The following is a 17,397-nucleotide window of genomic DNA, read 5'->3' as shown; positions in this document are numbered from 1 at the left end:
CCATTCCTCTGAAGTCTGTTTCTAGGACCCCACAGAGAGTTTTCAGGGACTTGGTTATGTAGGACTCAGCAGTTACATACTGCTCTCCAGTCGCATGAAATAAAAGTGGAACCACACTGCTAAAAGATGAAAAGTAGGCTGTAGTTGTGTACTTGTCTATTTTGTATCATTGTCCCCCAAACTGGCGGGGAGCAGAAAAAATGGATTGTGATGGTGGGGGAGAGCTACCAAGAATAAATGGACTACTTCCTAAAATGTTACCACCATCTTATAGAGGACACCTGATCCAATTCCATCATTTGAAGAACCAGTAATGAGGCCCAGAGAAGCAGAGAAGGCCAGACACATTCAACCCAAAATGCCTGATGTCTGATCCTCAAAGTTCCATACACTCCAACTTCTATGTCCTTTGGCCTCCTACTGCCCCCACACCCTGACAAAAGTCTTTCTCTAATCCAGCCCCTTCCCATCTGTCAGAAAAACCTTGGCCTCCCTCTGAAGTGTGTGGGTTCCTATGGCATCGTATTCCGTCTCAGGATCTGACCTCTGTAAAAATACATTTGGAAAGACTCCCTCTCTCCCTCCACCAGTAATTTTGTTAATCTCTTCTCAGTCTTCAAGGTCCACTTCCCCCATTTTGCTTCCCACCTCCAGACCCAGCTGCAGCTGCAGTTTTATCCCCCTAATTCCATCCCCGGGGTGCAGCACAGATTGCCCCAACCTGCAGATAACTGACCGAATGTGCAAATCAGACACGGATCTATTGCATTGATTAACATTTCCAATTAAACTCCCAGTTAGGCTCTGCGTATTAGTGACTCAAGTAATCACTGCAGTGCATGTAAATGCACATGCCTTTCAATGCTGCGGAGCGCTGCATTACTGGGAAGAAATGGGAACAGACTGTTTCTCTGGCACTCATATATCAGATTTCAAATTATATAGCTGTTAGTTGATCCCAGGCTCAGGATTCACACCTGAAATGGAGGACTAGATCCTCTACGATGCTACGCGCCCTTGCCCGCCCCCTGCTGGACAAGCTGTGAAGTGCCGAAATGGCCTGGGAATCCACCAAGGCCCCTGTAAAGGGAACCACCTAGTTCTTTGCAGGCGCCTGGGGTGGGTGTGGGGGTGCAGCTGAGGCTTAAGTTGTGCTCCAGATGCCAGGACAGCTGCACTTACCTTCCAGGTTTAAAGGTTTTCTTCTGTCCCGGGTGTACACAAGGTCCCAGGGGACCTCAGAAAGGAGGATTATTTTGCCCTACGACGTGACCCTAACACACTCATGTAAAACCAATCTCCCTCTTAATAAGAGGCACATTATAGCTCTCCTTTGGGCCCGGGGCCCCTCAGTCCCTTCTCCTTATCCAAGAGGAAAGGCCATATGCCCAGGCTGTTGCTTATCAAGTTTCTGCTCATTCTTTCGGATAGAGCTACTGGCTCCTAACGATGGGTTATGCCAGTGGGTATGTGAGTGTAGCGTTTCCTTAAATAGCTATAAGTTCCATTAATTCTTGGTTGAGCCATAGCTTCTTCAACTACCAAAACTTTCCTATCTCACCAGGGAAACCAGGGCCTTTGCACTCCTGGTGAGATGATGGCATTTCTTATCTCTATGTCTTTGCTTCTAAATATCCCATTAGATCCTGCCTACTCCATCTGACTTCTGGATCTGATCTATTTTGTCTCAGTCATACTCTTTGACCTCGTAATTAATTTCATAATAACCAAGTTTCTGATGGCAATACCACTCCAATTCTGCAGTTGTTCGTCACTTTCCTCACCTACCACATCTGCCACCATTTTCCTCCCAGCCTTCAGAAAACTTGTTTGCTTTACATAACATTTCCTTCTATGACCAGAAAATTCTGCAACCTGTGGGAAAGGTCACCTAGTCAGAATGTTTATAGAGCATTGTGCTCAATTGCCTGTACTCTTATTACATGGCCCATTTGCCTGTGGGGAAGCTTGAAGGATTTGCATCTCGACTTTCTGAAGTCTTTCTGGACTCTGGGTTAACACTGATCAATTTTAATACAGAATTCTCCCTAGTCTTTTCCTATTTTGTGTCTTGCATGGGCAGAGAAGGCCATGACATTTGTAATCAGAAAAGAAGAGCCTTATTTGGTTCTCTTCCCAAATTCCAGTCTCTTAATCATCCATAATACCACATTAAGCTTTTTTACCAAAAGGTAGGTGCCCCTGACTGGGAGCTCAAATGTCAAATCACAGGTCATGCCCAATTCTAATTTTACGAATGGCCCAGAGAAAACCACACTGACCTTTAGATCTGGCTCATTCCAGAACAGGGCCACAGTGTTGTCACCAACAGGGATGAACCTCTTTCTGTTGCAACACCTCAAACAGCCATCCAGTTGGCCTGGATTTGAGTCTGCAAAACCATGGGGGGAGCAAGACTAACATGGCTAAAGGCGTCCCTGCTGAAAGCCATTTTTCACAAATAGCACAGTGACCGCCCCCATCATGCTTCCCAATGCCAAACCACTCACCCTTCTCTCCTTGTCTACAAACCATACAGCCCAGAACCCTCAAGCCCAGAATCTGGAACTTGTTTCTGATAGGTGGGACCAAAATAAAAACCCACCAAATGTGCTCCCTTCCTATGGAGCCATTCACACCCTCCAAGCCCTCACCCCACCCCTCATTTACAAACTATGGAAAGAAAACCTGCCAGAGCCAGATTCTAAAATATTCCTATCACCCAGAAGTACCCGCAGTCATCTAGCGAGAGCCAGGTCACAAAACTGAGGGCAATGTACCCTGCAAGCTGAGGAGCAAAAGGAAAGGAAAGAGGCAATAGGCTCAATGACCCCACTTTCCAGACAAAGACAAGGGCTAACAGAGGAACTCCAGGTTGTCCAAGAACCTTGATGCATCCTTCCAATCCCAGCAGAAAAAGAAAAGAGTACTGTCTTTATCATCCACAACCCCACACAATAAAGGGGAGGGGTAAGGATTTTTTTTTTTTTCAAAAGGAGAGAAAGATCTCGGTTAAAAAAAATTAACACTTTTTCTACTACAGTAGGGTTCTTCTGTGGCGGACTTGGCCAGACGGCGGCCACACCCCCTCCCCTTCACGGGAGGGCGGCTGTCACCACTACTGTAGCTGGGGGGGAAGGGGCGGGCGGGAAGGAGGGATAAGACTTACAGTCTGACGTAGCTTTCAGGATGGATTTTGCCCCCAAGCGGCCCAGGTCCCTGTAAGCGAACCCAGGGCTTGGCCGAGGGAAGGAATCCTGGCCCTCCAGGACCGACCCGGACACACCCACTTGTCCGCCTTCGCGAACCGACAGGGAGCAGACTGTACGTAGGGTCCCAAGGCTGGGGCACGGAGGGGGAGCCACATAAGACCGGGGCGCCGCGCAAGGGGAACCCAGGAAGACAGAGCATCTGCCTAGCAGCCTCAAAGTAGTGCCCTGCAGCCTCCCCTCCCCAGAGCTAGCCCGGAGCCATAGAGAGGTCATGAGATTTACCTGCCACGCGTCCAGCCACCCTGTCAAGACCTTTCCTGTACCTCCCAGCGCTCTGGCTGGTGGGGCTGGGTAGCCGCAGCCCAGCGGCCGCAGCCGCAGCCCCAGGCCCAGCCCACTCCCCCCACGCCTCTTCTCCCTCCCCAAGCACACTCGCTCCGAGAGGAGAAAAGCTGCAGCCCCCAGTGCAACACCCCAGATCGTTCGCGGCCACAGCTGCCTGCCTGCCTGCGATAGAGCCCCAGCACGGCAACCGCTCCCTAGCCCTTCACTGCTATGACGTCACCCGGACTCTGCACCGTACCTAGGCCAATCAGATGGTGAGCATAAAACTAAAATCGCCCTGAGTGGGCTACTGGGGACCAATCTTTTGTTTCCAGGCAGGAAGCGCCCAGGAGGGGGGGAAACTGAAGGGGAGGGAACAAGGAGAGGGAAAGGAGATGGAAACTTCTACATGCTAGGGATTGTAAGGTGGGGCCATTAAGAAAGAGGCACCAGACAGGAGGAGGGGAGGGGCTTTTCCCCTCTCTTCCTTACTAGCCTCTCTTACAAAGACCAGGCTTCTAGATGAATTTTCAGGGCAGGGAATGCACCCAGCTACAAAGGCAGACTTTCTTGGGGAAATGGTTCAGATTTGGGACACCACCTGTCAGGCTAGCACGTTACACCCCCCCACACACACACATCTCCGAGAAGCTGATGTGGTAGTGGAATTAAGAAAGATAGCAATCCAGATAGGGAAAACACTCTTCTATCCAAGAAGCACAGATTTCAAATCAGGCAGCATTATACTAGAGGAATAATTATTCAACTTCCAACGGAATGTGTGAATGACTTTCAATAAAATAGTTTTCTCTGTTCATCTTTTCTCTGAAACCTTCAGTGTTTCCTCTTTGTCATAAGGTTCACATTTTGGCAGATATGATAAATCTTCTAAAATCTACTTCCAAAAATCATCATATATTGCTCCAAAATCCATACTTCCCAATATGTAAATTCCACCAAGGAGACAATAGGGTGTCATAAAACGTCTAATACAGTATAGTAAGTATATTTGAATTTAACTGATGGAAAATATGAATATCTAGAAGAGAACATTAAATTATATTGGCTGGACTTACGAGCGATTTTTCCTGTCTACTTTCAAACGTTTTTCAAATAAAAAGAAATGCATTCTTACATACATGAATGGCCAATAAGGGTCATTACTTTTTCCATGTCCATTGATTCAATTTTCTCAACACTGCATCACATTCAACAATTGTGTCTCCACAATAACAACAGAGTAAGTTTCAAGACCAAGACAGAACTTAATATGTCTTTCCAGATCATACACAAAAATCACACAACAGATCTCCAGATTTATCCGAGATAACTTTTCAGGCAGTTGAAAAATGAGAGCAATTCATTTTCAATTGTGATAATGCAGGGAATTGAGAAAGAGCGATGACCAAATCCATGCCAAAATGGGAAAGCAGAAGGCTGAGACCAAGAAAATTACATAATTCAAACCAGTTTTTAAAGGATGACTTTGCATTATATTTTCCTTAATTTAAAAAACATATATATGGAGGCATGAATATTACATGAACATTATGGAAAGTGGTAGAGCTCAGGTTTGTATATAATTCTGAGCCTTTCTTTCTAAAATTCTTTCTAAAATGCTAAAGTGCACTCCTAATAAGAATTAAATAAAATACATACTGATTAAAAAAAAACAGTGTACAAAATAGTTTTTAAGCAGACATTTTAACATAGTTTTAAAATTGTGGTGGCTGCCTTCTACTGCAGAAATGCCCAATACTCTCCCTCACAATCCTTGATTAATAGGTTGAAATCAGAATGGCTCTTCTTCCAATGATTTTACAGATATCTTTTTAATTAACTTTGGGGTTAAAAAAGTAACTACATCACATTGATTTTTTCTACATACTGGTAAAGATAACCTAAAACATGCTAATCTAAATGTCATTTACTTAAATGTTACCCTTTCTGCTTTGTAAAATGCATTTATTAAACTATTTTGTACATAAATACTTCCTTTTAGAAAACAGCTATAAGTGGAATTTTCTGGTAATTATTTAACTTACTTTTCCAGGATATTGACTTCAATTATAATTAAATGTTATTTGATTTCATTCTAATCTTTGTATATACCTCAGCTATAACTCAGAGCTAGTTTCATTCATTTCATATGGTTATTTAAACATTTCATATGTGTAATTCTTCTCTGTGTAGAGATTGCAGCAACAAGCACAGGATCAAAATCCTATCAGGTACTTTACAAATTGAAGCACTGTGATGTCATCCAAATAGGAATGAACTTAGGACCCAAGCACAGTACAAAACACATGGGTCCTCCTATAAGAAAGTGAAAATCTATATTATTGTTGATTCCAAAAGTATTCTTTACTGCCAGCCTGATTTGTTCAAGAACATAGGGTAACAGGAAGGGACTCTGAACTGAAGAAGCCTGAAGATTTCATCTGTGTGTAATTTTTCCCACTCATCTTCCATGTCTCCTGCTCCTATGATTGTGAGCTCTTTGATTTAAGGATATAACAGCACTAGCTTAATAACCACTTGGCATGTGTATCACACTTCTCAGATTACAAACCACTTTTGTATCTCAACATTTAATCCTCACAACAGTTTATCTTGGCAAGTATTATGATCTCTATTTCATACAGGAGACAGTGGATGCCCAGGGCATTGGAGTCACCTGCAAAATTCCTCACAGACATGGTCATAGAAAAGCGGGTTTCCTACTCTAATTTAGGGCTTCTTTCTACCATCCTACGTAATGATTTGAGAGTATGTGAGTGGGGTGGGTGCATAAAGTGTTTACTTTATACACAGATGGTCTTCAATTTATGATGTTGCAACTAGCAAATTTTCAACTTTATGGTGCTAGGTGACATGAATTTAGTTGAAACTAATTATCTCTCAGATTTTAAATTCTGAGTTTGTGTTTCTGCTTTTGGGTCCCACCAACCCTACAGGGCACTTGAGTCACATGAACAGTGAGTTGTCAGGGATGGAACTTTTAGTAATAAAAGTAAACTAAAGTGAGTATCTTCAAATTGTTTCAGTCATATCCTTAATTAAAAAAAAACATTTCTTTTTCATTTTCATATACTATTGTTGGCACTGAAAAATGGCAGAAATTTATGATTAATAAGTGAGTGATGCTTGCCAAACTTTAAAATATTGATGTTACTTGATCCAGCAATTCAAAGTCAAGGAATTTGCCTATAGATAACCTCAGAACAACATGCTATTCATGGCTGTATATAATTGAGCTGAGATATATTTGAGTATGTTCATTATTGAATCTTATGTAAGAGGGAAAAATATTAAATAAAGTATAGGTTAAGTGTCCTTCAATAAAGGAATTATTGATTGTATTTTGTTTTTTGTTTTGAGACAGGAACTCATGTAGCTCAAGCTGACTTCAAAGCCACTTCCTAGCTGAGGATAACCTTGGACTCCTAATCCTCCTGCTTCCACCTCCCAAGTAGGATTATAGGCATGTGTTCCGAAGTCTAGATATTGTTATTTTTTTGAGAAAGAGAGAGAGGGAGAGAGAGAGAGAGAGAGAGAGAGAGAGAGAGAGAGAGGCAGAAACACAGATAGACATAGAGAGAAAGAGAGATAATGGGAATGCCAGGGTCTCTAGTCATTGTAAATGACTCCAGCCCTGGATATTGGAAAAATTTTTGAAATAATTTATTTGACATCTGACTACTATTCAGATATCTGTACATATTTAATGAATATAATTGCATGTCTCTGAAGAAATCTACATATCTGTGAAGCTATCACCAACAGTTTTGTTCTCACTACAGTTTACCTTAACAAGTATCATGATATGTATTTCATAAAGGAGACAGTTGGATGCCCAGGGCTTTGAAGTCATATCAGTTGTCTAGACATATCTGTCACTTCTCAGAGTTCTCTTCTGTCCCAGTAAGGAAATTGTTAAATAAATTGTGGTGTACTCATATTTTAGAATGGCATGCATTAACTATAAAGAATCAAGTAGATTTCAATATGCCAAAATAGATACACCTTGACCCATTGTGATTTATAAGAAACAACTGCAGGGCAGTCTGTCTAAAATCATTTGATGCTTGCTTAAAAAACACATGCATGTATATGGGTTTAAGCTAGAATTATAGACATTAAACTGTTATTAAAGGGACTACAGGAATAAAATGGGTAAGGGAAGACATGTGTGTATGTGTGTTTTCTTCAATAGACAATCTCCAACTTTGTTTTAGTTTTTTTTTGGGGGGGGGCATTGGTTGTTTGTTTGTTTTTACTTTGTTATGGTGCAAAAGTGATGTGCATTCAGTAGAATCTGCACTTTAGATCTTTGGCAGGTATAGTGATATGCAGTATGATCCTCTCTATATATATGGTAGAGAGCAGCAGCCACCTGTAGTTCTTATTCAGCCACACAGTCCCAAATGGGAAAAAACCCATTCTCTAAAATGGACTATGTTGTTAACCTAGAATGCTCTGTAGCTTTGGGAAATTCAGAACATATCCAAGTTAAGATATTTTCAATTTACAATAGATATATTGATGTAGATCAGGCATGGTGGTGCATGTCTTTAATCCCAGACAGAGCTACAAGGATTGCCATAAATTCAAAGCCAGCCTGGGAGTACAGAGTGAGTTTCAAGTCAGTATGGGCTAGAGTGAAACCAACAACATATCCAGATAATGATTCTGCTTTCCATTGTCAAGTTCCCACTAACCTTAGACTATAAGAGAGTCTACACCCTTTCAATTCTCTCTAAATTAATTATGGTTATCCCATTTAACCAGCACTGACCTCACTCCCCATTGGAGAATCTGCTTCTCTTTTTCAGATGGGATCTGGACCTGAGGAGATAAATGACCCAGCACACTCCACCCTGGCCCCACCTGAAACTACAGAGGAATTGGGGAAATAAGCAAGAATGCTGTTTTTCTTAATGAATCTGTTATCAGCATAAGGGTGATGGAGAAAGATACTGAGGACACTCAACACCTACCAAACAAGAGATCCAGATGCTCCTAAGTGCCCATCACTGAAGTAGACTTAAAATGCTCCCAGCATGGCTCAAAGAATTTTGCACAGGACATTGCCTCTCCCCCCCACCCCACCCCCAATGCATGACCCACAATCTCCATGGGGTTGACCTGCATCCCCAATGAGGAAGGCCTTTTCAGAAAATGGGCAGGGAGGAGGGAAAGGATGGTACCAACATGTGATGCTTATATGCAAAATATGTCCATATCTAATAATAAAAGTAAATTAATTAATCAAATTAAAATGTTAAAAAATAATCAATTAATTTTTAAAAAGGCAGCCAGGCATAGTGGTGCACACCTGTAATCCCAGCACTCAGGAGGCCAAGGTAGGAGGATCACTGTGAGTTTGAGGCCACCCTGAGACTACATAGTGAATTCCAGTTCTGCATGGGCTAGAAAGAAACTCTACCTCAAAAAAAAAAAAGAGAATGATTTATTGATGTGACCTTATCAAAAGCCTATGAGCACTGTACTTGTATATTATTTCTACATAGATATATATGTTACATAAATGGATATATAAGTAAAGGGACAAAATACTGGGGGAAGAAAGGTCTTAGTGGGGTCAGGGGAGGAAGATGGAAGAGAGGAGGTTGTGGGATGTAGTTGATCCAAACTCAAGATGTTATTAATATGACATATGAAGTCCTACTTTTCATAAGCTAATTTGAACCATATATATATATATATATATATATATATATATATATATATATATATATATATTTTAAGAGAATTTGTGGAGAAGTACCCTGTGGAGGTGGATAATGCTATGCTCAGAAACTATAGGTTTTTGCAGAAAAATCATAGCACCAGGGGTGAGAGACCTCCAGTGAGTTGTTGGTCAGGGAGGCTCAAGAACTACCCAAAACATTACAGGCTATTACCAAGGCTCTTGGTTGTTCACCAGAATTAGATGGGAAGATTCCATTACTGATGACAATACATGCTTAGATTGCAGAACACTGAGAAATCAAGCTAGAATAGAGCTATAAACTCACTGACTAGTTGTCATCATGCTGGAAAATGCTATACAGCCTGGTGAAGAAAAATCAACAACAGTCTTAACCAGCAGTGGACTTACAAGCTACACAACTAGCCAGACAGAAAAGATAGGCCCACTATTGCATTAGTGACATGTCTGCTATGGGGGTAAGCAACTGCTCTCAGATTGTATTTGAGGCTTACTCCACAGGATGGATTTCATGCCTGGTACTGAAAACTTAATCACAAGCCTTTAGCTGGGAAAGTCATAAGCCCTATCAGAAAGCTATTACTATTGTTCAGCTAAATAGATGGAACATGCCCATCAATTTGCCCTCTAAATATTTGTGTTTATGCCCATTATTGTACTGGTCTCATTCTTTTCATTTTTAAATGTTTATATATTTATTTATTTGTAAGGAGAAAGAGATAGAGATAATGAGAGGATGAATATGGGCATGACAAGGCCTCTTGCCACTGAAAACAAATTCCAGATGCTTGTACCACTTTGTGCATCTTCCTTTTTACATGGATACAGGGGAATTGAACCCCAGCTGGCATAATTGGCAAACAGTGCCTTTAGCCACTGAGCTATTCCCTGGTCCTGCTCTCACTTTTGGTTCAAGAAACTTCTCTTTTGAAATGGAAGTGACTACCGTGGAGACCCAAACCTCATCAAAGTGCTGTGAAGTGACAGGAAGTGTTCAGCACTAGGTGACATCTCTATCACACTCTCCAAAGCTCAGGGACCATTGCAGAAGAGGTGGCAGAAAGAATGTAAGAGCCAAAGGATGACAAGGAATGCTTTAGAAGGCTGTCTTCCAGACTCTAAAGTGGTTGTTACTTTCATAAGCTCACAGTAGTTGTCATTATGGGCACAAGATCTCCATAATACTGGGCCCATCAACATGTTGTCATGGATGATGGAGGAGGAAAAAAAAAGCATTAAAGTAGATGGAGAAATAGCTGGAAATAAAGAAGAGGGATTCAGTGGGGGGGGGGATGAAGACTAAGAATGGTGGTAAGGAGGTGGTAATGTAAATTTTTAAATTAAATTGTTAAATGATAAGAAATGGAAAATATAGGGGTTTTGGAAGATAACACAGTGGATAAAAGACTTACCACTAACTCTGAGTACCTGAGTTTGGGTCCCCATACCCCACCCACACAAAAGTATGTAATTATAATGGGCTTCTGAAATCCCAGTGCACATAATCATGAAAATGGGAGTGAACATAGGAGAATTTTCCCAGAAGTTCACGAATGTATGGTATGAACAATGAGATACCCTGCCTTGGGTGGAAATGACCAATCTGAAAAGTAGATTCTGGACTTTGGCCTCCAAATGGCACCCATGTGCCATGAATCACACACATGCATAATGAAACAAATAAAAAATGATTTAAAATGGAAAATAGCAGTATTTTTCAGTGGAGGATTTCAATTGTCTAAAAAATTTTCTTTTGTAAGCCAGCAGATAAAATATTCCAAAGATCCTGAATGACGGACAAATGGTTCTGGGAGAGGAATCGATGGTATGGTGTGCCAGGTTGAGTTGAGACAGCCTTGTATACAGACTGGATGCAGGGCTATAACATATAGTCTACTGGGCAGAAACAGCCAGAACATCCTCTTACCAACAGCCAGAAGTGGTTCTTAGTAGTGGATTCTAAGTCTGTGCGGCTCTGAGTCTTCTCATAATTTTCAAGAGCAGATGCACTTTTTAAAAAAGTACATCCCACTCACTTGCTCTGCAACTGATATATGGGAATTAGCTAGGAGCATGGTGTCCACTCCTCCTGGATAGTGTGCTGCCATCACTGTATCCTGGGCCCATTGGCCCCCTTCTCATCTGGCTCCCTGCTCCCCTTACTAGTGGCTTAAGTTCTCCTGCAACAGGCAGCATTGTGAGCAAGGAGCTGCAGATATGCAAAGAAGCCTCAATGTCCTGAAAAAGCCAGAGGCTAGATGAAGAGGAAAACTAGGAAGTCATAATTTTCCTAGGACCACCAAGTTCTGGTTCAATTTAGGAGGACTCTGATCCCCAACATCTGGAGAGGAAAAACTTTAGCAAGACTGCAATTTCCCCAGGTGTTAGTTTTCTCCTCTGTCAAGCTCACCCTGTCTACCTCCCTTAACTGTTGTATGGATGCAGATGGTTACATGTTATGACACAAGAGTGCATCTAACGGATTTCGGAGCCATCCACCTGCTTAATCAATTTGATGAGGCCCTTCCTTACATGTGCCTCCTAAATGTGCACCTTTGTTCATTATAATTAGACCCACTGGAGATCAGCCCTGTAGAATCTATGAGCTTTCAGAAGCCCACTGCTTCTTTTGCCCTTTTGCCTTCCATGGGGGAGTCAGTGGAGGAAAAGCAGAAGACAATTAAATCTAGGTTGCTTTAGGGTGAATTAATAAGAGAATTAGAAAGTTCCTCTGACTTAATGTTAATTACCCTGCCTTCACTATGGTCCTACATATCAAACCACATTATTTAATTGAGCTGATGTTCTGTTTGACTTTTCTTCCCAGAGGATCACATTAAACATTCCTTTCCCACATACTCCCAGTTGCTGCACTGGGTGAACTAAAGTCAAACTGCCTGTCCAGTGAACTGAATTTGGAAAGCTGAGTTTTTACTCTCCCTATTTTAGTTGGAGAGAAAGAGAAACAGAGAAATTCAGGGGACAAAGAATCATGAAGAAAAATAGAAAACCAAATCTTTTATTTTTTAACTGGCTGGACTATGATGTCATGTTTTCCCAGCTCACCTGTGATTGGCTGCTCAGTTCAGCATCTGCTGAGAGCTAAAGGCTGATTATTTGCCAGAGATACAGACCTTTCAGGAAAGCTTTGAATCATTGCTGGTTGTCGTGACAACCTGGGCAGTGTCTGCTCCTGATAAACACATAATGAGGTTATCAGGAACAGAAGTGCCCCCATCCTCACACCCAACCATCCGAAGTGGTGAGCAATGGAACATTTCTCCTGGGAGGTGAAGAGGAAAACTCATCAATAGGCAAATAGTGACCACCCTCTCAGAAAATATATTCCAGCTCAATCATAGAGACAATGTCTTTCACACCGAGACATCCAGTTCCTTACCTACCAGCACAGATCTCTCATGAACCCATGTGTTTTCTATACCTCAGACACCTGAGGAAAGAGCAGGTAGTGAAGTAGTGAGGCATCTTTACAACCCACTAGTAAAGCTAAACAGAAAGAGGTATGAGTAGAATACAAAGCTCATTATGTCAAAATACGTTGTGGGCATTATCCAAGAGCAGTGAGAGGCATATGTCAAAATGGGAGGATATGGTCAAATTCAGCCACCAAAGCCATATACAAAGTGAGCTTGAGTGATGAGTATGTGCTTTTCTGGTTGTTAATTTTATTTCTCTGGGGGCAAACACCCCACTGTATAGTATACCAGGGCTCCCAAAGGTCTTGAAAGGGAAACCCAGATGCAGCTTTGTGATACATTAGTCATTCCTAGGAGGCATTTACTGAGAACCTACTAAGTGCACAACATACAGCTTAGTGTTACAGAAGCTGTACAAATGAACAACATTGGATCATCTCTTTAAGGAACTTGAAATCTAGTTAGAGAAAATATACGCTCATGCACACAACTGACACAGAAATGATCCCTTGAATTCAATGAGAACAGAATCACATCCAGCCTGCCACACTCCAGGTCTACATTTATCTTTCCCAGTTCTTCTTCTAACACTCTTTTTTCACATGTCAGTTTGACCAAGCTGTTCTATTTCCCATATGCCTTCACTTTCATACCTCACTGTGCTTTTTTCTCCTGCTCTTCTGTCTGCCTACCCCAACTTCCCCCTTCCACTCCCTACTTGATACTATTGATGCTGATTTCCATACTCTACTCAAATGGCATCTTGATGAATGAAGTGGTGAAATATTTATAAACCTATAGAGATATGCACCTGTTTGAATTAAAATACTGACAACACTATGGTTCACAAGATTCAAGTCCAGGGGTCTTTATAGAGAACACTGGTCTAACTGAGTGTGGATCATTTGTGGAAGAACAGAAAGTCAGACTACTTTGTGATATTGTTTATAGAATCAACATGAACCTGTGTTCCCACCAAATATATTTATGGTTTCTTGAAATTTTGAAATTGTATGGGGCTCACAGGAAATTGCAAAACTGGCAAAATACCCATATTTATTTACTCCATCAAATGCTTCTCATCATTATTTTGTGTACTGTTTAAAACCTGAGAAGAGCCAAGTGTGGTGGCTCAGACCTATACTACCAGGACTCTGGAGTCTATGTAGAAGGATTGCTATGAATTTGAGACCAGTCTTGGCTACAGTGTGAGTTTCAATTCAGCCCAGACTATAGTGAGAATCTATCTTCAAAAATAAAATGAAAACTTTGAACTTGACAAAAAACTCAGATATTCAAATATTAATCTTATTTATATTTCTATGGTTTTTACATATCCTCTTCCAGAAGATATTTTATCAACTTGCTGAAAAGTAGTAAAGCTACTAATAGTTGATATGTGTCAACTTTTCTCTTAAGTCCCTCTCCCCTCCCAGCTATTGAAAAGGGCAAGAACCTAACCTGAGATTCAAAGAATGAACATACATATGGATGAAGAATACATAGGCCTCCCATAAATTAGGATGAGGATACAGCCACATAAAGGCAGCAGTGACATTTACAGAAATCACCTGCTTCTCCCAAGGTCTTACAGAGTAGTTGTTAAACTCCATACGAGGCCCCACATTCCTTAGGTGATGACTATCTACCTTCCTACCAAGGGTGCCCCACTTGCTTTGTTACTGACATTTATTATTTGGGATATTCAATGGCTAAGCCTCTCAATACATCTGATTTTAACAGACTAAAGTCCTGTCTCTAGGAGCATTTTCTGTTGAAGCTAATGAAGCTATCAGAAGGACTGGAAGTTTCAGAAGTTGCACATATTTCTTTGGCTTTACCTAGAGGCACACAGTGTGACTAAAACTGGGTGACTTATATAGCAGGTGCCTAATAAAATCTCACTGCATTGGACATGAGATTGTCCTGTATCAAATTTGTCAGAATGTTTCTCAATATAGAGACAAAAGTCTAGAGGAATGTTACTGAATAAAAATTCAGCATGCAGGGGCTAGGGAGATGGCTCAGTGGAGAAAGTGCTTGCCACACTAGAGTGATGACTGGCATTCAAAGCCCCAGAATCCACAGGCATTTGTAATCCCCCAGGGGATTGAAGGGATTCCCTCAAAGAAGCTGGCTAGTTAGACTAGCAGAATCAGGTGGGCTCTAAATTCAAGTGAGAGACCTTTATCAGTCAATAACCATGGAGCTCAAGAAAGAGACCCTATGACAACCTCTTGCCTCCACACACACATGCACAGGTGTTCATGCTCATATGTACTCACACATGTGCTCACATGCAAACATTTATAAACACATGCAAACATTTATAAACACATGTATATCATACACACATACACATAGAAAAAATCAGCATACACACTCAGTAATGAAATTGCTACATTCAAATCCCAGATTCAGTTTGTCATAGTCTTAAGACCTTGGATAACTTATTTGGACCCTTGGAACTCTATTTCCTCATCAGTGAAATGGGATACTTCATTTTCAGGTAATGGGAAAGAAAGATTAACACAAATGTCTATAAGAATGAAAGGTATTAGGGAAATTGTTCCCAACTGTTTTGTATATTAGAGATTACCTGGTAACTTTTGTAAAATGTTGAAGCTTTTTTACCCTAAAACTTCTGATTTAATCTCATGGTATAAATCTTATGATCCAAATTTTCAAAAAAAAAAAAATCCCCCAAGGTGTTTTTTTTTTTTTCCTTTTCCGTTTTCTTTCTTTATTTTATTTTTAGTTTTTCGAGGTAGGGTTTCACTTTAGCTCAGGCTGCCCTGGAATTCACTACGTAGTCTCAGGATGGCCTCAAACTCACTGCCATCCTCCTACCTCTGCCTCCTAAGTGCTGGGATTAAAGGCGTGCGCCACCATGCCCAGCCCCCCACTCAAGGTGTTAATATTTTCAGGTTCTAATGTGCAAAAGAGTTTGGGAAGCATTACATTAGGATCTTTTTTTCTTAAGGACTATATGTCCTCTAAGATCTCTCCCTATCTCTCTCAGTATGTCTGCATTTCACAGGACAAGGCAGCAGAATTGGGAAATCTCAGGGGACACGGATTTATTCCATGTTCTTTTGAGCTTCCCTAGCATCTCTGCTACGACATCTCTCAGATGTTTGGTATGACTTGAAAATGGATGCATACTTTCACTTCCCTGTCTTTAGCAAAGTGATAAAGACGGGGAGAATTTAGGGAAAAGTCAGAGATGGAGTCATCTTTTCTTATTCCCCCCCCCCAAACAAAATTCAGTCACACTTCAAATTAAGTGGTCTGAAGTGTGAATTGAAAACCACACTTTAAAACATGCAGGCAGCACTAGCTGACCATCACAGCGTGTTTAATGGATGCAGATATCAACGGGTCGTTGTGCCCCATAATTAAGCACCTGTTGCGCCTCATGATCAACCCTTATTTTACTCTGAAGCAAGAACTCCTTATAGTCAATGCTGTTCACGTGATGAGGTTACTTGTGGAGGAGAGGCATTCGAACAGTTTGCGCCTTTACCACCACCCCCTCCCTGTTTAAAAAAATCATCCAAGTATATTCACTCTAATCAGTGAATAATAAACGTGAAGTAACTGGTGAATTTTAAAGAGCAGTTAACTATTAGTCTGAACTATTTTTTTCAAAGCCATTCTCCATCACCGCCCCCCCCCCCCCGACTCCTGCACTCCTAATTCGTTCCTGGTGCTTATATGGGGAATTTAACGAATTCTGACATGATAGGCTAAAGTTTACTGCCAAAAAGGAAAAAAGGCAGGTTGCTAGGCAAATTAATACCATAAACATAGAAAAGGTGACAGGCTGCTCAGGGAGTAGCTAAGGCAAGGTTTTTAAGCGCCACTCTAAGTGCACTTTGCATTCAAATGACCAATATGCTAATTACAGTCTTGATCTGTTTGTTCAGGGTCTTAAGACTCTCTGCAGCTCAGCACACAGACCCCAGCCAGCAGTTTGACTGTGGGCTTTTAGAAATAATAATATGGCATTTCTTTCAACATATTTTCAAATTCAAGCTTCTTACAAATCAAGATTGGCCTTTTCCCCTTTTCAGGGAATTAGTGAGGCTTAACTGTGTTCACTATGGTGGAGTCCCCCACAAACCCCGAGAACAAAGGCTCTGACTCTGACTAGAGCACAGCCTGTTGGGACAGATTTCCATGGTAATTTGCAGGGCTCTTTTGAAAGACATGGGGTGTCTTTGTAAATGGGATTGGTAGATAGCAGGGGGTAGAATGGGTGTACTTTCTCACTAATCTTGGGATGGTCTTTGACCCTTTTTCATTTTCACCACCCTTGTAAGGCTAGAAAGTATTTTAAGCCCAGCTTTTTGCAATTTAATGCTCATGCCCCCTAAATAGGATCCTAAGAGAAAGGTAGATAGAGACACAGTGCACCATTCTCCCAGTCCTCCACCTAAGAGTAGAGAAGTTGAGGGGGCTAAAGCTTTATCACTCATCCTATGCTCTATTTGGATTTGCTAGGGTTAGGGTTACTGTTGAAAGGAAAGAGAGGGGGGGGGGAAGAGGAGGAGAGGGAGAGAGAGATTCCTAAAAAGTGAAATATAGTGAAGGGTATTATTTTTGAGGCTGTATTTGTATGCATGTACATATTAAAATCTCAGAGAGAAAAGGAATTTGAAGGCTTATGCAATATAAATAGAAGAGT

At 41.3% G+C, this 17,397-nt stretch overlaps 1 protein-coding gene across 8 annotated transcripts in view; it reads right to left on the bottom strand.

Moving 5' to 3' along the window:
• Pak3 (p21 (RAC1) activated kinase 3) overlaps positions 1-17,397 on the bottom strand; it is a 268,737-nt gene that overhangs the window by 117,671 nt on the left and 133,669 nt on the right. For 2 of the 8 annotated variants that reach the window (XM_045140434.1, XM_045140430.1), the window contains exons 1-2: positions 3,495-3,714; positions 2,283-2,392 (exon numbers count right to left, since the gene is read on the bottom strand). The exons of 2 other annotated variants lie outside the window; for them this stretch is intronic. The gene's annotated coding sequence lies outside the window, so the exon portion shown is untranslated. Of the gene's footprint in view, positions 1-2,282; positions 2,393-3,494; positions 3,716-17,397 lie in introns of those variants that run through there. 4 more of the 8 variants (XM_045140433.1, XM_045140435.1, XM_004659125.2 and 1 more) reach the window with 3 other exon arrangements.

This window comes from Jaculus jaculus, chromosome X (genome assembly GCF_020740685.1).
Source record: "Jaculus jaculus isolate mJacJac1 chromosome X, mJacJac1.mat.Y.cur, whole genome shotgun sequence".
Lineage (NCBI taxonomy): Eukaryota > Metazoa > Chordata > Mammalia > Rodentia > Dipodidae > Jaculus > Jaculus jaculus.
Note: the sequence above shows the minus strand (reverse complement) of the source record. Positions and strands in the feature narration are given on the sequence as shown.